Here is a 25131-nt window from a genome sequence, read left to right as displayed (position 1 = left end):
TCCTTTGCCCACTTTTTGATGGGGTTGTTTTTTTTTTCTTGTAAATTTGTTTAAGTTCCTTGTGGATTCTGGATGTTAGATGTTTGTCAGGTGAGTAGATTGCAAAAATTTTCTCCCATTCTGTAGGTGGCCTGTTGACTCTGATGATAATTTCCTTTGCTTTGCAGAAGTTCTTTAATTAGATCCCATTTGTCAATTTTGTCTTTTGTTGCACTTGCTTTGGGCATTTTTGTCATGAAGTCTTTGCCCATGCCTATGTCCTGAATGGTATTGCCTAGGTTTTCTTCTAGGGTTTTTATGGTTTTGGGTTTTACATGTAAGTCTTTAATCCATCTTGAGTTAATTTTTGTATAGGGTGTAAGGAAGGGGTCCAGTTTCAGTTTTCTGCATATGGCTCGCCAGTTTTCTCAGCACCGTTTATTAAATGGGGAATCCTTCCTCCATTGCTTGTTTTTGTCTGGTTTGTCGAAGATCAGATGGTTGTAGATGTGTGGTGTTATTTCTGAGGTTTCTATTCTGTTCCATTGGTCTATATGTCTGTTTTGGTACCAGTACCATGCTGTATTGTATACTGTAGCCTTGTAGTATAGTTTGAAGTCAGGTAGCATGATCCCTCCAGCTTTGTTCTTTTTGTTTAGGATTGTGTTGGCTATACAGGCTCTTTTTTGGTTCCATATGAAATTTATAGTGTTTTTCTCCAATTCTGTGAAGAATGTCAATGGTAGTTTGATGGGAATAGCATTGAATCTATAAGTTACTTTGGGCAGTATGGCCATTTTAATGATATTGATTCTTCCTATCCATGAGGATGGAATGTTTTTTCTTTTGTTTGTGTCCTCTTTTATTTCCTTGTCCAGTGGTTTGTAGTTCTCCTTGAAGAGGTCCTTCACATCCACTGAGGGATTCTTATGCATTCAGCCTGTCAGCCTAAAATCTTTAGCATTGGCCATGTGGTGCAGCTTTCCCTGGGGTCCTGTACTCTCTAGGATTCTTTGGTTCCAGAAATTGATCATCTATATTCATGTTTGTGTCAGACATGGCTTGAGTCATTCAGAAACATGGGGTCACTCCTTCTACCTCATTCCATCACTAGAAAGTCACATTTCTTTAGTGAAAGAAGAAAAGCTGATTCAAGAATCCTTTTGTTGAGTTTCCCCAAGGCCTCTGATAGTGTTCTTATCAAGACCACAATACATTTTCATGGGTTTGTACAGCAGAGTGGCATAGGGAGGGATGTATGAGGTGAAGAAAGAGTAACAGCTCAAACATCTCATTCTCTTGCCAATACTCTAAAATTCTCTTGCCTTCATTCCACCGTTATTATGAGCAGTGGATGAAATGACAGGAGCTTTAAAAAGCCCCTATTGTGACTTCTTTGATTCTCCTCTTCGACTCTGTTTGACTCTCCCACTGACTTCCTAGGAAAGATGTCAGGAGTTGGGTTCTGGGATTAAAATTAGATTGGGTGGGGAGTTTTAGCCAAAGTGTCTGGGAATAGGAAATCCTGGAAGTTAAGGGAAGATAAAGTTGTTCAGAAAACAGAAAGACTTAAGGAAATTAAGATCAACTGTTAAATCCACATTTCAAAGCAAGGCTTTGAGGAACAAAATAGATAAAGGAGAGCAATAAAGCAGTATTTCCTGAACAATTGACAGAAAATTGTCCTGGATTCCCCTTCTTGAACATCATTTTAAAAATTTTTTTTAATTAATTAATTTATTTATTTATTTAGGCTTCTGGCTTCATGGTGCCAGGGAGGATTTATTCTGAAGATGATTATTAACTGAAGCAAATTGTTCTATAAGATTCAAATGAAATTAATTGCCTCCAATTCCAGCTCACATATTTTAGGAGACCTTCAGTCAATCTCAGATTTTCTAGGGATCCTTGGAAAGTACCATATTTTGTTTCTCGGGGGCTCTGGCTTTCAAATTTTTTTTATTGCTATTTAAGGATTGTCTTTATTTTATACATATAGACTCTGTTCTGTATAACATCTCCCCAAAGGTGATATATAGCCCTTCTCCTTAATTTACCTCCAAACCTCTCACCCAGGGCTTTTGTATATATGGGAAGCTTTGTGGAGTGTTGGGTTGAAGAATTTTACATCACTTTGTCATTCACCTCGTACGTTGTAGAGCAGCACTATCCAATACAATAGCTACTAGCTACCTATAGCTGTTGAACACTTGATATGGCTGGTGTGTGACTGAGGAACCAAATTTTAAATTTAAATAGATTTGAATTCAAATACCCAGTGTAGCAAGAGAATACCATATTAAACCGTGGAGGTCTAGGGTCTTTTATTCATCTTTTCTCAGCATTTTTCCTCTTTATCTCCTCCCCGTAAAACTCAGTTCCTCTCTTTGTTATGCAAAAAACCTTGTTTTCCATCTATTATATTTAACTTGGGATCTACTTTTGCATTTCTAAAACTCATAAATATGTTCTCGTAAATGATGGTCCATCCGCCCCCAGATCCTACCTATAAGAAGCAGAGAACTAGCCAAAGATTTGAATTTTTTTCCTGAGCTTGTCTCTCCCTCATCATATCTGAAAGCAAATACGTCCAGTGTAGGAACTGTCTACCAATTTATATGAGTTAATAGCTCCCCTGTACTTAGCAGAAAGGGCTACTCGGTTTTGTTTTTACGTAGTCAGTTCTCTTCTCCATCACACCCCTTACCTTTGTGTGCGTAAGTGTAATACATAGGTAAAATACTACTACAGCCTGCTTCTGTTTAAACATTATAATACTCTTAATCCTGACCTACAAGATTTGAAATAAACCTGAATTCAATTTATGAGAGAGCTTAAATTTGGAAAACATTGTCACTGGCTTATATGGATAAAGCCATAATACAGTGTTGTCATTAACCATCCATAGACAGTAATGAATACCCCAAAACACATGAGTAGGCTAATTATCACTATATTCTCTGGAATCAATTAACAAGCATTCTGAGTAGACTGATAAAAATTAATGCAGATTTTCCACACAGTCATGAAGAAATGTATATGAGTATTTCTGAGACAGAACAGTTTCATTCAGGTAGCCAAAACTATACCAGAGAACTGAACAAAGATTTATTTCAGATTTCAACGAAAACTCATCTCTTGGGATTTAAATTCTAGAGCTGTAAATTACAGCTTGACATCTGCTGGTCTCTTACCAACAGATTATACCTGAGAGTCCTGTGGGGTGGAAAAGTGATTAGGTGCTTTCACACTTTTAAACAAATCTAATGGCACTTGTTCCCTTGAAAATTATTTAATCACATGTCACCTTTATCCACATTTTAACTTCATTTTATTGAGGTGCTTGTTCTCTTTTATTATGAACCAATTTTTGGCTACAAATATTTAACGAGAAATGTGGCAACTTCTGGTTTCCGATTCAGCACATAAGAAGCTTGAAAGTCGTCACTCTGTCCTAACAAGTAAAAAGCTGCACAACTGAAATTCAACAACTCACAGAAAAAACCATTGCCCCTCAAACTGGAGAGACACACAGGCAGGTAGAATCACAGCTTATCAGATCAGAAACCTGTAAGCAGCAATCAGTACTATGGTAGGAAAACCTAAACTGTAATTGACAAATTTCTGGAGGCTCCATGTAAGCAAATAAGAGATTTTAAAACTCCAGGGTGAGGGACATCAGCAAGATGGCACAACAGGAAATCTCAGCCTTCATACCTCCATAGAAACACTAATTTACCAACTATCTATGGACCAAAATACCTTTATGAGAACTCCAGAATCCACTTCAGAAGTTGCAGCACTCGTAAGAGCAACCCCCCTCCCAAAAAAAAGTACATTAAAATCAGTAAAAGCAATTTCACTTTACCCACGTTACCCTATCCCTTCACTTGGCACAGCTCAGCACCAAGAGTTACCCTTGGCCCACAATTTCCCCCATGGGAGAAAGAGAAGACTATCCATTCAACTTCCCCAGCCTTTTGGGTCATCATTTGGGAGACCTGCTTCTGTCTTGCCTCACCCAGAGTTCTGAGGAAACTGACTTACATAGAAGGCCTGGGAGCAGCTAACCACAAAGAAAAGTTGGTGGAGTGGGGGTGGGGGGGGTGGGGGGGTCGGGGGGTGGCAGGGAGGGCAGTTCATGGTCTCAGCAGCCAATGCACAGATCTCAGAGCCAGCATGGCTCTTAGCAATCTTAGCAGCTGGTGCAGTTCTCAGCAGCCAGTGTGCAGACCTCAGCAGCCAGTGTATGTGGCCCTCAGCAGCTGGCACTCAGCTCTTTGCAGCCAGTGTGAATCTCGGCAGCCAGCTTGGTTCTGCAGAATTGGCAGAAGGTGAATAATCTTGAGACTTCTCCTTCATGAGGAAAAAAACAGTAGTTAAACTTGCACCCAAAGTCCCAGCATCTTATTCTCTTGCCCTAGGGAAAAGTATTGGGTGGCTGTCAACTGTAAGGATTATGCACCATGATCAAGTGGAATTTATCCCTGGATCATTCACCATGATCAAGTAGAATTCAGCCCTGAAATGCAACTATAATTCAACATATTCAAATCAATAATGTGATACATCACATAAACAGAACGAAGGATTAACAGCATACAGTCATCTCAATAGCTGTAAAAAAGCATTTGACAAAATTCAATATCCTATCATGATTTAAAAAAAAATGCAACAAACTGGGTATGGAAGGATGTACCGCAACATAATAAAGGTCATCTATGAAAGCCCACAGCTAACATACTCAAAAGTGAAAAGCTGAAAGCTTTTCTTCTAAGATCCAGTACAAGGCAAGGATGTCCACTATTGCCACTTCTATTCAACATAGTACTAGAAGTCCTAGCCAGAGCAATTAGCCAAGAAAAAAAAAAATAAAAAGCATTCAAAATGGAAAGGAAAAAGTGAATTTATCTGTTTGCAGATGTCATGATCTTATGTATAGAAAGCCCTAAAGACCCCAACAACAACAACAACAAAAACTGTTAGAAGTAATAAATTCAGCCAGGCACAGTGGCTCACGCCTGTAATCCTAGCACTTTGGGAGGCTGAGGTGGGCGGATCACAAGGTCAGGAGTTTGAGATCAGCCTGGCCAACATGGTGAAACCCCATCTCTACTGGAAAAAAAAAAAAAAAAATTAGCCAGGCATGGTGGCATGCACCTGTAATCCCAGTTACTTGGGAAGCTGAGGAAGGAGAATTGCTTGAACCCGGGAGGCGGAGGTTGCAGTGAGCTGAGATCATGCCACTACACTCCAGTCTGGGTGACAGAGCAAGACTCCATATAAAAAAAAAAAAGTAATAAATTCAGTAAAGTTGAAGGATACAAACCAACGTATAGAAATCAGTTGAATTTTTTTTTTTTTTTTGAGATGGGGTCTCACTCTGTCACCCAGGCTGGAGTGCAATGGTGTGATCTCGGCTCACTGCAACCTCCGCCTCCTGGATTCAAGTGATTCTCTTGCCTCAGCCTCCCAAGTAGCTGGGATTACAGGCACCCGCCACCACGCCCCGCTAATTTTTATATTTTTAGTGGAGACAGGGTTTCACCAGGTTGGCCGGGCTGGTCTCAAACTCCTGACCTCAGGCCTTGGTCACACCCAAGTGATCCACCTGCCTTGGCCTCCCAAAGTGCTGGGATTACAGGCATGAGCCACCACGCCCGACCCAATCAGTTGCATTTTTATACACATTTACAAAGAAATTTAAGAAGACAATCCCATTTTTAATAACATCAGAAAGAATAAAATACTTACAAATAAACTTAAGGAAGTGAAATATTTGCATCTCTAAACATAGAAAAGGTACAGTAAAAATATGGTGTAAAAGATGAAAATGGTACACTTGTATAGGGCATTTACCATGAATGAAGCTTGCAAAACTAGAAGTTGCTCTGGGTGAGTCAGTGAGCAAGTGGTGAGTTAATGTGAAGGCCTAGGACATTACACTAATGCAGACTTTATAAATACTGTACACTTAGGATACAGTAAATTTATTTTAAAATGTTTTTCTTTTTTCAACAATAAATTAATCTTAGCTTACTGTAATGGCTTTTATTTTATAAAAATTTTACTTTTTTAACTTTTTGACTCTTGTAGTAACCCTTAGCAGCTTAAAACACAAATACAATGTACAGCTGTCTGAAAATATTTTTTATATCCTTGTTCTATGAACTTTTTTCTATTTTTAAAGTTTTTATTTTTTAAAACTTTTTGTTAAAAACTAAGACACAAACACACATTACGCTAGGCCTACACAGAGTTGGGATCATCAGTATCACTGTCTTCCACCTCCACATCTTGTCCCACTGGAAGGTCTTCAGGGGCAGTAATACCCTTGGAGTTGTCATCACCTATGATAACAGTGCCTTCTTCTGGAATCCCTCCTGATGGACCTGCCTGAGGCTGTTTTACAGTTACCTTTTTTTAGTAAGTAGAAAGCATACACTCTAGTGATAAAAAGTACAGTCAAATAAATACATAAACCAGTAACAGAGTTGTCTGTAATCATCAAATATTATATACTGTACATAATTATATGTGCTATACTTTTATAAAATTGGTAACACAGCAGGTTTGTTTATGACAGTTGCAATGTCACTAGATAAGAATTTTTCACCTCCATTATAATCTTATGGGACCACTTTCATATATGTGGCCTGTTGACCAAAATACCATTATGAGGTACATGACTATAATAAAATTTAGATCAGATATCAGTAAAACTAAAAAACCAATAGAGAAAAAAATTAAAACTGGTTATTTGAAAAGATAGATAAAATTAATAAGCCTTTAGCCAGACTAAGAAAAACAAGCGAGAAGACACAAATTACAAATATCAGAAATGAAAAAGGGCATCATTACCTTTCCCAAGGACATTAAAAAGATAAAGGAATATTATAAACATCTCTATGCCTACAAATTTGATAACATATGTGAAATAGACTAATTCTGAATGTGTTGTATATGATAAAACAGAGAATCTGAATTAGTCTGTATCAGAGAAATTAAAAAATTAATAAATATTCCAAAACAAAACCATCAGGTCCAGATGGGTTCACTGGTGCATTCTACCACACATTGATGGAAGGAATTATATCAGTTCTCTACAATCTCTTCCAGAAGATAGAAGCAGATAGAATACTCTCTAACTCATCCTGTGGGACCAGCATTATCCTAAAACCCAAACCAGACAAAGGTATTACCACAAAACTACAGACCAATATCTCTAATGATTCTAGATGCAAAAAATTCTCAACAATTTATGAAAAAATTCATATACCACAACCAAGTGGGACTTATCTCAGGTACACAAGGCTGGTTCAACATTTGAAAGTCAGTTAATTTAATTCATTCACATCATTAGGCTAAACAGGGAAAATTACACAATCGTATTAATAGATACATAAAAAGCATTTCGCAAAATCCAAGTTTTTTATTCATAATAAGAACTCTCAGCAAACGGGAAATAGAGGGATATTTTCCTAACTTGATAAATAGCATTTACAAAAAAAAAAACTTCTAAGATCATACTAAATGATGAGAAACTAAAAGCTTTCCTACTAAGATCAGGAACAAGGCAAGGATATCCCCTTTCACCACTCATTGTCAACAACGCTCAAATATAGACCCACGCAAATGTACTCAGTACAGTTAACACTACCCTACTTCAAGCATTACTCTAAAGCCCCAGTAATCAAGACAGTTTGATATTGGCAAAAGAACAGAAAAAATGCGTCAGTGAAACAATACAGAGCCCCAAAATAAAACCACACAAATATAGTCACCTGATCTTTACAAAATAACACAGGCAATTCAATGGAGAAAAGATAGTATTTTCAACACGTGGTCCTGGACATCCACATGCAAGAAAAATTAATCTGGACACACACATTATACCCTTCACCAAAATTAACTCAAAATGGGTCACAGACCTAAATTTAACATGTAAAACTATAAAATTCCTATAAGATAACATGAGAGAAAATCTAGATGGCCTGTGTTCGGCCTTGACTTCTTCTGATACGATACCAAGGTAAGATGCATGAAAGAAATAAGTTTTTAATTTCAGTGAATTCCAACTTATCAGTTATCCGCAAACAAAAACTTAAGAGAATAAAAAGACAAGTTACAGATGGAATAAAATATTTGCAAAAGATATATCTGATAAAGGAGTTACCCAAATACACAAAGAACTCTTAAAAATCAACAATAAGAAAATAAGGCCAGGTGCAGTGGCTCACGCCCGTGATCCCATCATTTTAGGAGGCCAAGGCAAGTGGATCACTTGAGCTCAGGAGTTCGAGACCAGCCTGAGCAACAAAGTGAGACCCTATCTCTACAAAAACTGCAAAAATTAGCTGGGCATGGTGGCGTGTGCCTGTAGTCCCGGCTACTTAGGAGGCTGAGGTGGGAGGATGGTTTGAGTCTGGGAGGCAGAGGTGGCAGTGAACTGAGATCGCACCACTGCACTCCAGCCTGGGTGACAGAGCCAAACCTTGTCACACACACACACACACACACACACACACACACACAGACAGACAAAATAAACAATACGATTAAAAAATGAGTAAAAGAGCTGAACAGACACCTCACCAGAGAAGATACAGATGGCAAATAAGCCTATGAGATGATGATCAAAATCATATGTCATTAGGGAAATGCAAATTAAAGCAACGAGATACCGCTACCCACCTATTAGAATGGTAAAAATCCAAAACATTGACAACACCAAAAGTTGACAAGGATGTAGAGCAACAGGAACTTTGATTCATTGCTGATGAGAACAGAAAAAGGTACTGCTACTTTGGAAGACAATTCAACAGTTTCTTACAAAGCTAAATATACTCTTGCCATACAATCCGGCAATCGTGCTCCTTGGTATTTCCCCAAAAGAGTTGAAAACAGCCACACAAAAACCTACACATGGATGTTTATGGCAACTTTGTTAATACTTGCCAAAACTTGGAAGCCACCAGTAGATGAATGTATGAAATATATGTCTTATTTCATTCAGGCTGCTGTAGCAAACTACCAGAAACTGAATGGCTCATAAACAACAGAAATTTATTTCTCACAGTTCTAGAGGCTGGGAAGTCGAAGACTATAGTACCCAAAGATTCGGTGTCTGGTGAGAGCCTGTGTCCTTGTTCATAGTTGGTGCCTTCTTGCTGTACCTTCACATGGTGGAAGGGACAAGGCAGCTCTCTGGTACCCCTTTTCTATGTGCACTGATCCCAATTATGAGGGCTCTACCCTCATGGCCTAACCACCACTCAAAAGGTTTTACCTCCTAATGTTATCACCTTGGGTGTTAGAATTTCAGTATATAAAGGGGGAAACACAAACATTTAGACCATAGCACTGTGGTACATCCGTACAATGGAATATTAATCAGCACTGAGAAGAAATGAGTTATCAAGTCATGAAAAGACATGGAGGAAACTTAAATGCACACTACTGAATACTACATAAGTTTCTGAAAAAAGGCAAAACTATGGAGACAGTAAAAAGATCAGTGTTTGCAGGGGAGGGCAGGAGAGATGAATAGGCAAAGAACAGAGGATTTTTGGGGCAGTGAAACTATTCTGTATGACACTGTAATATTTAATATATGCCTATATAATTATGTCAAAACCCGTAGGATGTACAACATCAAGCATGACCCCTCATGTAAACTATGGACTTGGGTGATAATGATGCATCAGTGTACTTTCACCAATTGGAATGAATGTACCACTCTGGTGTGGGGTATTGATAGTAGAGCAGGCTGTGTTTGCTGGCGGATGGGAGGGGAGTTAAGTATATATGAAAACTCTCTGTACTTTCAGCTCAGTTTTTCTGAGATCCTAAAATTCCGTAAAAAATAAAGTCTATTTTTTAAAATTTAGTGAGAAATAATTTTCCTTTTACCAATGAAAAGTGGCCTAAAGGAGACATAGTTAAAATATTATTCTAATTAAACATGTTAATTAGAGAACGCCTGTATGGTGAGCCAACTGAACTTTCTGTCAGGATACTCATTCCTGCTGGGCCACATTTTTAATGTTCCCAAAAGTCACTGGAAGCAATTAATGGCAAAAGATATTGAATTTTCTCTGAGACTGTATATGTTTCTACAAGATTTGCATAGTGAGGCCCAATTCTTGCTATTGTAGCTGTAGATTACATTATTAATTTATTCCAGATTTATTACAAACTTCTACAAAACGTAGCCACAGAGCTTGATAATATTGGAAAGAATGTCACCATAGCCCCTGCTTTCTGTATACTCCAAACCTAACATTATGCCACTTTATGTTCTTATAAGGGAGTGTCATGCAGGAGAGGTGTCCAGAGGATGACTTTTCTGAGATCTTTCTATCTAGAAACAAAGGGAATATAATTTTCTTGATAGCAGAAAAATGACTGGTAGGAATGATGCCTCTAGACTTGGGTGAGAAATCTGTTCTGCACACAACCCTGGAAAGATACATATCAGAGAAACGTGCCAATAGCTAACCTGGTGAAACCCACTTGTTCTAAAGGCTACTGGTATCTCTATGAAACTTGGAAGCCTCCTATATTTGTACTGCTGAATGTGAAGGCTAACATTTCTTCTATCACATTGCTGTCTAGGTGAATACAATTGTTTCTTTTTTTTTTTTTTTGAGACGGAGTTTCACTCTTGTTGCCCAGGCTGGAGTGCAGTGGCACGATCTTGGCTCACCACAACCTCCACCTCCTGGGTTCAAGCAGTTCTCCTGCCTCAGCCTCCCCAGTAGCTGGGATTTCAGGCATGCACCACCATGCCTGGCTAATTTTGTATTTTTAATAGAGAGGGGGTATCTCTATGTTGGTCAGGCTGTTCTCAAACTCCCAACCTCAGGTGATCCACCCGCCTCAGCCTCCCAAAGTGCTAGGATTACAGGCATGAGCCACTGTGCTCGGCTAATGATTTCTTTCATCAGCAAAATAAATTCATATTTTACTAAATGTCTGCATCTGTGTTTTAATAGTAGAGCACAATTCATAATGTTTTTGGTTTCTGTTATAGTTCTAAAAGCAAAGCAAACTGTTTAAAATAAAATTTCCTTAATTCCCCAAAACTATAAGGCTAGTTTTAGTTTTAATGTCACTTCATTCATATGTTCATTCAACTGTAATTGCCACTTCATTCCTCCATTCAACTATTCAGAAACTGCTTTTAGCATCTACTATGTGGCTTATATTTTGCCTAGCCTTCAATGAATTTTGTGACCATCATTATCTTTATTTTGGCACACAAAGAGAAAGACACCTGATAACCTCCTTGGAAAAGGAAGAATGTTGTGCCTCATCCACTTCCGTCTGTATATTTGATATGTCTTTCTATTCGTACCCACCTTATCTTTGAATAGCGTGTTTAGATTATGTACATATATGGGCCAGGCGTGGTGGCTCATGCCTGTAATCCCAGCACTTTGGGAGGCCCAGGCAGGCAGATCGCTTGAGGTCAGGAGTTTGAGACCAGCCTGGCCAACATGGCAAAACCCTTTCTCTACTGAAAATACAAAAAGTAGCCAGGCGTGGTGGCGCATGCCTGTAATCCCAACTGCTTGGGAGGCTGAGGCACAAGAATCACTTGAACTCAGGAGGCAGAGGTTGCAGTGAGCCAAGATCTCGCCACACTCCAGCCTGGGCTACAGAGAGAAGCTCTGTGCCAAAAAAAAAAAAAATATATATATATATATATATATATGCAAATATGTATATTTTCTTCAATGTGAAAGATTTTGGTTTTGTATGATAAAATAAATATAGAAGAAAATCACTGTACTAACTCTGAGGGAAAATATAATTATTAATATTGAAACATATTTTCCTTGACAGGGCTTAAGTTTCACAAAATAAAAGGGGAAAATTATCCAAAAAACCATAATTCGTGCTATTTTAAAATCTGCCACATCAGTGAAACACTGAATACTCATCTATATCTCCTTTCCACATTTAGAAAATGTGATTGTACACATATATTGTCTTGGGAACTCTGTCCCTGCTTTTGTGATGATCGTCACCTTGTTTTCAGTGCAAGTTAGTCTTCTCCATATAGTCCCAGACTTTATTATCAGGTAGCCCTATTCATTCTGAGGGGAAAAAATTACAGGAGATTCTAAGACAGTTAATTCAGAATAATGTAATGATCTCCTATAGGTTTTCTCTTTTATGTATTTTGAGCCAGAAGATTCTGCTTTTTTATACCATTTGTTACATTAGATATATGGACGCCTGACCAGATTATGTGTGAAACTGAGCGCCAAACATGGGTGACCTTGAATAATCGCCCTTTTCCTGTTTCTCTCTCGTTTATTCATTGTGATTGTTTTCGTATCTCATCCATCTAATTATATTGATGTACTTCCCCAACAGAGGAAGTGTCTCGTGGAGGGTGAGAGAAACAACTTCAGAGAAAAATAAAATACAAGGAAGGCCCAGAGTCGAAATAAATGGAAGCATAAAAGGCACTAGCAACAAATAACTGCTTGCCATATTGAGACACTGTGGGAGATTCCCAAGTTGCCCAGAGATGCTATTAAATTCACACTGCCTGACTTCATGCCATTCTCTTAGGATTTACAGCAACTGCCAGAAGCCAATTGAAGTTTTTCCAGGCTATTCTCCACCTCCTCTTCCATATTCTTAATGTTCTTAAAAGCCATTGAAAGAAGTTAATGAAAAAGGTTGTAGAATTTTTTTCTTTTAAACCTAGGGTGAAATAATGGTGTCCGAGGGACCATTTGGGTTCTATGTGAAGGCACAAATACCTAAGTAATCTCTTAAGGATTTTTTGTTTTATCAATTACACAAAGATATTTTTAATTAAAATATTACAATAGAAATAATGATAGATTTAGTGTGTGGAAGATAAAGCATACAATTTTTAAGTATGCAAATATAGCCAAACTAACATGCCAGCTATATTGGCAAGAGATGCTTTTGGCTGAAAGAAATGTAAATTTTACCCAAGAAGATGATCAGAGGAGATGATGGTAAGTAGTGTTGGGGCAAATGCCCCTTAACGTCACTAAAGATCCAGATTCTTGATCTTTTTGTGCTCCACTGTCTTGGGTGTGTTGGCCTTTGGTCTTCACGTTTTGGCATCATTATATTGAGGAGAGTTCTATAGCTGCAGTAATGAAGTCCATGTGAAGAAGGGAAAGGGCTGGTACTGCCACACTTGTCTGATTTATTAGAAAAGAAAAATTTTCCTAGAAGGGCACTGGCATACAACCCCTTACATCTCATTACTTGGACTTGGCTCATATGTCCACTTCTAGATTCAGGAAGGTGGGTAAGCTGATTTGGGGGCTATTATTATCCTTTATAATGAGAAGAAAGAAAGGGGTGTGAAGGGTTGGGATGACCGTTGGGCCAAACAACCAGGAGTATCTGCCACACAAACTAAATTCATTGGCTTTTATGAATCTTTGTTTCATGCACCATAAGTATGTGACTCTTGAAGGTAAATAGGTATTATGACAGAAAACTTGCTATACAATTCCTTATCATGATAAACTATTCTTTCTGTACATAAATCCTTGGGTTGGTTAATAAGGGAAAAGTTGATGTAAATTAAAAGTGAGATTACAAATGTCAGTCATTTTATTAAAGATACAAAGAAAATGATAAAAAGATTATGAAAAAAATATTGGATTTTTTTTAATTTAAATAATTAGCTGCATAAACTCTATCAAAAGTTTCAAGTTAAAAAAATGACTAAATGTCATTGTTCGAAAAACAATGTGGTAAACAGAGATTTGAAAAATTAAATGTCATTGGACTTTATAATCATTAGATTTCTAATGTGGATGCCTGTGACAAACAATTAAGCTTCAACAGTTGGATGAATCATTATCATTCTTTGACTTCGTTACATGGGGCATTCTCTTTTTTAATTGCAGACTGAATATATTTCAGATGATGTTGATAATAATTATTGATGAGTGAATTACACGGGATTGTGAAATTTGATTTCACTTGGATAAGAAAAGTCAAACAATTGAGCGATTAAATTCCTTCCAATAAACTGAGCTTCTGGAAAATCAGCTTGAAATGACATTGGGGAATCTAATTTAATTCCTACATATTGTGTGCTAATGTAACCATGGACCAAGGGTTTTGCATCACAGACTAATATTTGAAGTTAGAAAAGAGTTTAGAGATCATCTTCTGTCACCCCAGATCATACTTGGTGGAAGTAAATGAGGTTTGAATTAACTCCTTTAATTCTTTAGATAAAGAACTTTATCTTAGAGGTGATTTAGTGATTTGATCAAGATACAGTACTATAACTAGTTAAATCAAGAACTGGAAGCAAATTGGCTTAACTCTCGCATCAATATGCAATCTACTAGTTTTACATTTTTCTGTAAATTAGGGTCACGTCACTATTTCACTTGCTACTTTATATACTACATCAAAAAAGTGATAGGAATAAAAATTGCAGATCAGCCACAATTTCTAAATGATGCTAATGTATGAGAGGTACAAGGTAAGGGACCTGCATATGCATATTAATGTAGCCAATTACTACAAATAATCAGTAATCCACCTAGCTAGAAATAAACAAAATGTTGGACTTAAAAGAAAAACGACAAGATAGCTGATCAAAATCAGACAACAGGGTGAAGATGCTCTGTTGTATTTCCTCTACATTGTGTTCTCCAAGAAATCAATTTGAGGGGAGGACCATGAAAATATGTGTTGCAGTCAGATGACTGAGTTCTCATCTGGGGAGTTATAAAGGTAGTTAGAGAAAGAAAGGTTTTCTGTGAACCCCATCTGTATTCTCTTACATTTGCTGGGGTCAAAGTTTCCTTGGAAGTCTAAAAATAGTTTTCCATTTTTCCCAGCAGGAGTGTTTTTTTGTGTGTGTAATTCAATACGGGATAATAACAATAGCTAATATTTAGTAAGCTCTTTATTTGTTTCTAGAGCTGTAACTCATGCTTTGGAGGCTTTTGCTTACTTGATTTTCACAAAAATTCTGTGAGATAATGTGGTAGTCATTAGAGCTGATCACGAATATTTCTTGTTCTTCTGGGTGTTCTCCTTCCCCTCCCTTGGAGTTAAGTATGGTCATTTGTATTGCTTTTAGTCAATGACATGTAAGTGAAAGTGGTGATTGTCATAGCTATGTGGCATCTTCAAGAACCAATATGCAATTCATCAGGATCTCTCTGTCCTCTGCTAGTGCTACTAGCAATGTTCCAGAAAGTGTGCTCTATTAGCCTGTGTCTTACAGTGAGACCCACTGGAGCACAGTTCTTAGCTGCCTTGCAATATGAATGTAGAAGAAGTGAGAAATAAACTTTGGATTATTTGTTACTGCAACATAGCCTAATTCATTCTGACTGGTACATGTGATTATTATTTCTATTTTCTTTAAAGAGGAAGAAAATGAAAATAAGTGATTTGTCAATGATGACACCATTAGTTAAGTAGAACCAGGATGCAATCCAAGCAGTCTGACTCCACAGCTCACATTGTAACCACTATTTTATATAGCTATGGTAATACACTTTATTTTGAAGAAGATTGTCCACTAATATGGTGCAGAGCCCTTAATTTCTGAGCATAGAGAGGTGATTATTACTTTTAATTCACTTATGCTTGATATACTTTTAATATTTACAAATCACACATGTATAAAGCCCACTACTCGTTCCATCAATAGTATATTGCTGAATGTTGTTGCCCTCAGGGAAGAAAAGAGTATGGAGAGATCATCAACACATATTTCTAGGGGTCTTTTGCAAATATTCTGGTATTAGTCTATTTGGGCTGCCATATCAGACTGAGTAGCTTAAATAACAGAAATGTATTTTTGCACAGTTCTGGAGAGAAGGAGTTCAAGATCAAGGCACTTGTCAGTTTGGTTCCTGGTAAGGGCTCTCTTCCCGGCCTGCAGACAGTCACCTTGTTGCTATGTTCTCACATGGCAGAGAGAGTGTGTGTGTGTGGGTGTCTCTTCCTCTTCTTATAAGGGCACCGGCCATATCGGATTTGGGCCCCACTCTTATGACCTCATTTATCATCTTACAGACCCTATCTCCAAATACATTCAAAGGAGGGTTAGGGCTTCAATGTATGAGTCTGGCAGGCAGTGGGGATTGGGGACACAAACATTCAGTCTATAACAATCTCCTAGGAACTATGAGCAATTTAGGACATTTTAGTAATAAAGACTTGTTCCCATCTATTGTCCAGTATATCCTGTCTCTGTACATGCAACTGGAAGGAAATTCCAATGAGAAGTATTCTATTAATTCATTTATTCATTTACTTAGTACATCTATTGAGCATCTATCATGTGCTAGATTATTCTAGACATTGGGGTATAGTAATGAACAAAACATTTTTTGTCTTTCATTTATATTTTAATGGAGGGAAACAGATATGTGTGTGTGTGTGTGTGTGTGTGTGTATATATAAATTACACTACTCAAGAGAGTGATATATTAATAAAAATAAAGCAGAATAAAGGTGTACAGAATGATAGAGTCCAGAAATGCTACTTTGTCAATTATACACAGATACATTCTCTCAGATCAGGTGACTTTTTTGCAGAGACCAAAATTTGTAACTTTAACATTTTAAATATTAAAGTGGAAAAGATGAGAGAGCATATTCTTAGATTCTTTCATTTTACAGATAAAGTGTTATCTAGAACAGGGGTTGGCAAACTCTTTAAAGGGCCAGTTAGTAAATATTTTCAGTTTTGCAGGCTAGACAGTGTCTTTCATAACTAACCAATCCTGCTGTTGGAGCACAGAGATAATACATAAACAGAATGTGACTATGTTCTAATAAAACTTTATTTATGCACACAGGCAGTTGGTAAGATTGTCTTTCAGGCTATAGCTTGTCTAGCCCTGATCTAAAACAATGAAATGACTTTCTCAGGGTCACACATTTGATGGCCGATGACAGAAGAGATGACAAACATGTTTCTTCTGTCATTGAAAACAACAAAGGCATCTTTAGAGCAAGTTTCACAAATAAAAAACAGGATTAAATAAAAAATATGTCAGGGTGAAAAAAATTACCCACTGAACCGTGGCACCTGAATTTATTTTAAAGAGGGAACGGTCTTTGTTTAGGAAAACAGGTGGATAAGTTATTTCTGGGAGAAGGTGATACCCTGAGGGCCTGGTTTAGCAGGAAGCAATAAAACAGAAGGGATAGCTCAATGGCTCTGCATTAGAAATGATCAGAAATTAAGGGAAAAGGAAGGGAGTAGACTAGAACAGACAAAGTAGAGAAAGGGAAAGAGTGAAGAGCCAATCAGCAGAACAGTGAGCAAAGGCATTTTAAGCAAAAGATGTGTAATCGATTTTAATTGACTGAATTGCCGCAATGCAAACCTCCTGTTGTCCTTCAAAATTAAGTAAATTGGTGCACAAATCAAAAAGCTTTTATGAATGGGTTTTTGAGGATGTATGTGTGGGAGTAGGAAGAATTAAGGAAGCTGAGTGTCTTGTCTGGGCCATTTCTTTTATGTGTGTGGCATTTAATTAAATCCCAACCTTCTATAGCACAACCATCTGTTTTTGCTATTCCTGTAAACATTGCCAGAGAAAGTCCTTTTAATAGAGTGTATTGGTCCAGTCATAAATAGAAAAATCTCTCCAACCTCAAAGGGTCCCTCAACAGTGCCTGTAGACTCTCCTACCCTTTGCGACTGCTGTTTCAAACCTTCTTTGCTCAAAGCATCAAGCTTTCTCCTCCTCAAGTCTCCAGTTTATCAGACTTAACCTGACATTTTAAAAGAAAGGAGAAGGCATCAGTTGATAACTCTTTTATCTTTCCCTCACCTACCAATCAAATCTCTACCCTTGCAGTATCCTCCTTCTCTTCTGTGAAAAGAGAGGGCTGGCTCTTCCCCTATATAAGTTCATGCCACCTCATGAACTATACACGATTTGTTATCCCTCATCACTGTCATATTCCACACTCTCTCATGGAACTGAATCCTTCACATCAGGACTTAAGTTACTACTATTTAAAAAAAAAAACCCTTCTCTGTCCTACATGCCACTACATCTACTACCCTGCCCCTTTTCTCTTCTCTACCACTTAGCTTCTTGAACAAGTTGCTGGAACAACTCTTTACCATCACCTTCGGCTTAAAATCTATTTTTTTGGATCACATAATAATAGTAATTTTTTTCAGGGATGCATCTCTAATCTCCTACACTAGATAAAATCTACTTATTTTATGTTTTTGTACCACCATACTCAGCCCCATCATAGCACTTATTCATAATGTTCTATTTATTGTGCAATCATTAATGTCTTCTTCCCACACTAACCTATTGTTTCCCCTACAACCAGCCCAGTTCCTCACACATAATGTAGCGTAACAAATAACAGGGTCTCAATAAATAATTGTTAAATGAATGAATGAATGATGCCATGCAGAATACACTGGATAAACACTTTGTAAACACTTTCTACTATGTACTAATTCAGAATAAACAGGAGGGTAAAGCCAGTGGTGTCCATGACATTATGACCTCTTTGTGAATATGCAGAAATTTAGGAAATGGCATTGAACTTCCTATAAGCCATGAAATTAAAGGTTAAACTTTTCTAAGCTATAGCTGACAACTGGATTGTAGTAAAATTTATCCAGTATGTGCAGAGTGCAATTCAAATGGAGAACTAAGAAAAGGTGAAAAATGTTTAACTTGGTGATATTATACGGGACCACTATTGGGGCACAGAATGAGATCTGGAGTAATCTCTGCACTTGCAAAACAAGGACTTCACCTGCCAAATGGCTCAACAATTTTGTGAATTTTTAATAGTGTTGACCTCACTCCAATATTTTATAAGGGTATATTGTTTTTCAAAACTATGTCTCATTAAAAAATAAAAAGTTAATTAGTATGTATTATAAAGTAAAGTCCAAATCCAATTTTCACTGGAGTTATCTCACAGAGGGACATCACACCTGCTACATTAAGAGCCAGTGATGCTGAGCAAAACCTACTTAAACAGATCTTAATACCCCTTTTTGGCTGGAAGGGATCATTGTAGTCATGGAACATGTCATATTTTACATATTTTATGTCTTGAGTTTTGTAAGCATTAGATAAAGCTGTGATTCCCAGGTATGAATCCAAGTCTTTCATCAGTTCTCTGACAAGCACTCAATGTTCCATGAGTTGGTTCCCCCAATTTATCATCTCCCTTTTTGACTCGAATTACTCACAGCTGTGATCCAACATTGGCATAGCTCCTAAGAAGGAGGGGCATATAAGAGCTGTTATTGGACAAATAATAGAAGCTGTCACACAACCTATGTTTAGTTACAAAAAGTTTGCAAACTTTGAAAATGCTGGCTGTCGGACTTGTGAAAGATTCTCATTGGGAAGGGAACCCCATTATTTAGATTGGTATAGCATTCGTGCCCAAGATTGGGAATCATACCACTTGGGCTATTAATCATTTTTAGAGGTAAATACTTCATGAATGACTGTTTGAGGGCAAATCTAAATAGACAAAGTTGAAGAGATTTGACAAACAGAAACACATTCTTACATATAATGAATGTGCAAATGTATAAGGGCATTTGAAACAATATAGATATACTTGTCTATCTTTTTATGATAATTAATCTTTAGGGACAAAAGTAAAAGTTGTTCTTCCTTCTGCTGACTTTGTTTTCTCTGTATGAAGAAAAACATCACGACAAATTTATCTGTTGCCATACCAGAATCAAGGAAATTTAGGAAAGCACCCCTAGAAGATCACAACGTCTACCCAGTTCTCAATTGTACTTTATTTTCAAGTCGAAAACTTAAGAAATTCATAAATATTCCAGATCCCTGAGCCTCAGAGAGATAACTGTCGCATGTTCATATAGCTAGTAGTGACAAATCTGGGATTCAAACTCAAGTGGATGGACTTCAGAAATCAGGCTTTTACCCGGTCTGTCAGTCACCCTCTTATTTTGTTCCATATGTTGACAGAACTTAAATATGATTTAAACAAAGGCAAAACAGAAGTCAGCAGGAGTACAGATACTGACTATAGTAACATGTTTACTCACTCCATATGAAGCCAATTGTTTTATGGAATTATTCGGTTACTAAAGGGGAACTTCCTACAACCCCAAAGTTATTCAGAGCTTTAAATTCCATAGATTAGCATTTTACATCAAAGGCCTATTAGTTTCATCCAATAAGAAGATACAAGTTCTGTGTTTCCAAGTACGTGGAGAAGCAGGAATTCTCATCCTGAGCTGAAGAAAAGCGTTCCAATATTCTCAATAGGCATGTAAGAATAAAGTTAATTCTGACATTTGATGTACACAATTGGCTTTTTCGTTTAAAAGTATTTTATAGGATTCACTGCCACAGTTTTTGAGTGCAACATAATCTTCAAGATTACAATTGTGTAATATTGTTAAAAACCAGGTAGGTAATATGCAGCAGTACTTTTTAACTCAAAGAAACTTCCACACTCACTAAAACTAGGCACTAGTGCAGAAGTCTCTTGAGAGCAGAGTGGTTTTATTTTTACCGCTGGAAAAAACTGACTTTGGAAATTTTCAATATATTTCTGAAATTATTCTCCCAGGAATTGGAAGCTTAAAAGAAGGAGCTAATGTTATTCAATTTGTCTTAAGGTATTGATCCAGATCACTTTGAGGTCTACGCTTAATCCCTTTGGAATTGTTTTTCTTTTCTTTTCTTTTCTTTTCTTTTCTTTTTTTTTTTTTTTTGAAAAATAGGCCAGGGGCATAATAGATACCCAGAAAGATAATCTTCAGCAATAAAACAACCAAAAATGTAGATAAAACATATTTTTTAAATTTTTGAAAATGTGTGAATGAGTCAGCAGAAAAGTAAGGGAAATCCTAAGAGGTCAAAAATAAAGTAATAACTCTAGAGATGCAAGCAAGCTCCCAAACAGGTGCTTGCCCTACAACTTCAGCCAAATGGAGAGTGTAAGTAAAGCTGAGGGTTCAGAAAAATATATGGAATCATATTTGATGTTGTTGAATAACATAGGGCCCCAAGGGTTACACCTCCAGTGAAAGATTACTAAAACGTACCTGACAAAGGGAGACAGTGAAGAAACTATTCTGTCTCTAAACCTTGCGTCTGTATCTCCCCTAATATGTGTTTGGGGCCTTAGTTTATATTTTCGGGGTGGTCCAAAAAGCCTCAAGCCAAAGAATTATATTAGCATTGTCTTGGATGGTAATGCTCATGAGTGCTTGGCAAAATAAAAATTTTAAAAATCATCCCTAGAAGATCGCAACATTTACCCAGTTCTCAAAATATCTCCATAGAAAAAGTTCATACACATATGAACTTGCAAAAAAATAAAAAAAACACAAGACCTACACAAAAGTAAAACATCGTGAAGGAAAGAAATAAACATCAGCTGGTGCCCAAAAGCAGAAGTGGAAATACACAAATGCTTTTTCAAGTTTATTATTGTCCCATTAGCAAAAACCAGTTTCATGACCTAGCCCAGGGTCACTGTGGGTGGGCACTACCATAAATGCTCAACTACATGAGCAATCAAGAAAAGAGACATTACAAAAAGTTATACTTTTTTATACTTTTAAATTTTTATCAAATTTATCATAAGTTCACATATGTTAGAGTCAAATGCTTGTATTCTAATTTTTATGAAACATAGTTTCTTACCATCACCCTACTTTCCCCTTCCAGAAGCAACGTGCAACTCTTTCTGGCTGATTCTTTCAGTGTTTTGTTGTCGTCGTTGTTTTGTTTTGAAGGTAGATGGTGCAAGAGAGTATTATTTAGGATCAAATAAAAATTATAAGTAAATCTGAAAGAGTAGCAATGAAAAATTCAGTCTCTTTAATGTAAAGAGTATTATTACATTTCTTCTTAATGTTGTTACCCCTTAGACTGAGATGGAGAGCAATATGCATCTGTTTCTTTATTTCTTTTTTAAAAAAAACACTTTGTTGAGGTACAATTGACAAAATAATAGCTGTCCATACTGAATGTATACAACTTGATGAATTTGGAAATAAGTAAACACTAGCGAAACCATCACCACATTTGATACCATAAACTTAACTATCACCTCCGAAAGTTTCCTCCTACCCTCTTTATTTATTTTATGATAAGAGCACTTAGCATAAGATCTACCCTCCTAGCAAATTTTTAAGTATACAATACAGAATTGTTAAGTAGGTGTTACGTCGTACAGTAGATCTCTAGAATTTATTCATCTTGCATAACCGAGACTTTGTACCCTTTGACTAATACCTCTCAATTTTCCCCTACTCCAGCTCCTGGCAGCCACCATTCTACTCTCTGCTTCTATGAGTTTGATAATTTTAGATTTCTCATATAAATGAAATCATGTAGTATTTCTCCTTCTGTTTCTGGCTTATATTATTTGGCATAATGTCCTCCAGGTTCATCTGTGTTGTCACAAATGTCGAAAACTATAAAGCATTGATAAAACAAACAAGATATAAGTAAATGGAAAGACATACTGTATTAATGGATTGGAAGAATTAATATTGTTAAAATATCCATACTACCCCAAACAATCTACAGATTCAATACAATAACTATCAAAATTCTAATGACCTTTTTTACACAAATAGAAAAAAATACTAAAATCCATATGGGAACAACAAAATACCCTGAATTGCCAAAACAATTCTGAGCAAAAAGAACAAAGCTGGAACGTCACATTTCCTGATTCTTTCAGGATAGACTTGTTGATATAAGGTTACCTCCATACTTCTAAATAATGTGGGTTTGCTTTTTTTAACTTATTCTTCCATTTTATGGTATGTCATTCTCATGCTCTGTATCAACTACACGTGTATACTTCCTGTCCCCTCCTTTACTTTCCAATATAAAATGTTTCAATTTTCTTTTCATCACTATTCAATGTTTGAACCGTCATAACTATGAAAAGCTTTTTCACTACATAATTATAAAAAGATAATGTGCCATGCTTTTCCTGCCCATTTTTTTCCCTTGGAGATAATGATGGTCTAGTTTTTTGTTTGCTTTGGGCTTTTTCTGTATTATTAGTAATTCAACCTAAAACTCTCTAGCAGTTATGTAAATCATACCTCAATACATTCATATGATACCATTATTCTAAGAATTAAATCATTTTAAAGAAATCACCTCTGTCTTCTGACAACAAGCAGGAGTGGTTGCCCTCTACTCCTGGGGCATGGCTATTACCCTGGGATATCCCTTCGTTATTATTCTGATTCCCTTTACTTACTTCCATTTGAATAATCCATTTTGTGAGAGCTGTTTCCTCATTTCCCTCATGTTGTTGGACCATAGCCTAAATAGCTTCCTGAGAAACGGGGTATAGTAGATAAATTTTCTTGAGACTTTTCGTGTGGTAAAATTTTCTTTTTGTTCTACTATATAACTGGACATAGAATCTTAGGTTGTAAATATTTTTTCTCAAAAATTTGAGAAAATTAGAAATACTGCATCCACGGATTAGAAGACTCAACATAGCAGAGATGTCAGTTCCCCCAAATCGATCTCTAGGTTTAAAGCAATTCCTACTAAAATCCAAGCAAAGCTTTTTGTGGACATATACAAACTTATTCTAAAATTGATATACAAAGACAAAATCACTGGATTAGCTAAACAACCCTTAAAAAAGAAGAATGAAGTGGAAGGAATCACTCTTCCTTCCTATAAGGCTTACCATATAGCTGCAGTAAGCAAAATGCTGCGTTATTTTTTGACAGGAGTAGAAACATAGATCAGTGGTATAGAAATAGAACCTAAAATAGAGCCACACAAATAAGCCTAATTATTTTACACAATGGGAAAACCAAATTCAATGTAGGAAGAAGATCCTTTTCAACAAATGGTGCTGGAAAAATCAGACATCTGGATGCAAAAAAAAAATGAATATAGACCTAAATGAGCATCACACATGCACCCATGACCCAGCCTAAGAAACTGATCATTACCAAAACAAGTGAAGCTCCCTACATGTCTATCTCTTTTCACAGACATTCCCTTCCTTAGCTCTACTAGTAACCATCAACCTGAAAGAGGTATTATTTGTGAAATCAGTTGAACTAAACATAAGCAGCTTTAGAATATAGTTCTTGAAGCAGTGTTTCTGTACTTGAATGAGGAATGTTAAGTTCAAATACTTTTCAGAGTTTTTTTTTAGTAGATGCGCATTTTGCATTACGTTTTACTTTATAATATATCAAATATAAATTTCAAGTTGGAAAAGAAACATCAAAGTGATTCTTTTGCCATCCTACAGAATAATCTTTAAGACTATTTTGGTGCAGATGGAGTGATAGGAAGGTTGAAGTTTTTTAATCCCCGAAGACTGACAAAATCTAGTCCATGTTTTTCACCCATTAAAGACATAGAACATTTCTGCAAGAGACTGCCTTAAGGAAAAATACCACTCTTCTTTCAAATACTGAAATGGAAGAGTTTCCTCTAAATCCCAAACTGTCCTCATTTATTTTATTTTATAGTTGCTTTGAATACTTAGAAAAGAGTAGCACAGTGATTCAAAAGACCAAAAGTGGCAACAATGTGTTGACCATTCTGGTCGTATTCTCCAAACCAAGTGTCAGATCATGCCCTTGTTAGTACCAAGAGGGAACAGTTCTGGTGCAAAGCTGGATTATGTGAATACTTCTAAATTATGTACAAAGTATTCACTAAGGCATTCTAAAAGCTCCAATTAAAGCCACAGTTAGTGCTTACCTTATATGAATGGAGAAATATAAAATATATTCTCAAGCATAAAAAGGTGTCTAGTTTTAGATAAATGATTTGTTATATCATTACAGTCTCCCCACAACCAAAAAGTAAAACTTGTTTGTGTTTCTTTCTTTCTCCAAATTAAAAAAATAAAATTTCATAAAACAGTTTCAATAGTGCATAATAAATACATATTTGCTAGTTTGAAAGTAATGCTAGAAAATATTTTCTGTGTCAGTAAAGCGATATTACAATTTTCCAATTATAATTTTCCAACTGGTTCCCTTTTTTGTAGACACTTGAAAGGTTTTCATGTCTTTGAATTAGTATGCAAAGTCCTAAGCTATATCAGCTTAGACTTTTGAATGATGGTATTTTAATTTCCTGTGAGAATTACATTTAA

The 25131-nt window shown here is 36.6% G+C and overlaps 1 pseudogene; it reads right to left on the bottom strand.

Annotated features, from left to right (window-relative positions):
* Positions 1 to 6228: 6228 nt before the first annotated feature.
* LOC129138881 (tigger transposable element-derived protein 1-like) overlaps positions 6229 to 25131 on the bottom strand; it is a 158629-nt pseudogene continuing 139726 nt past the window's right edge.

This window comes from Pan troglodytes, chromosome X (genome assembly GCF_028858775.2).
Source record: "Pan troglodytes isolate AG18354 chromosome X, NHGRI_mPanTro3-v2.0_pri, whole genome shotgun sequence".
NCBI lineage: Eukaryota > Metazoa > Chordata > Mammalia > Primates > Hominidae > Pan > Pan troglodytes.
Note: the sequence above shows the minus strand (reverse complement) of the source record. Positions and strands in the feature narration are given on the sequence as shown.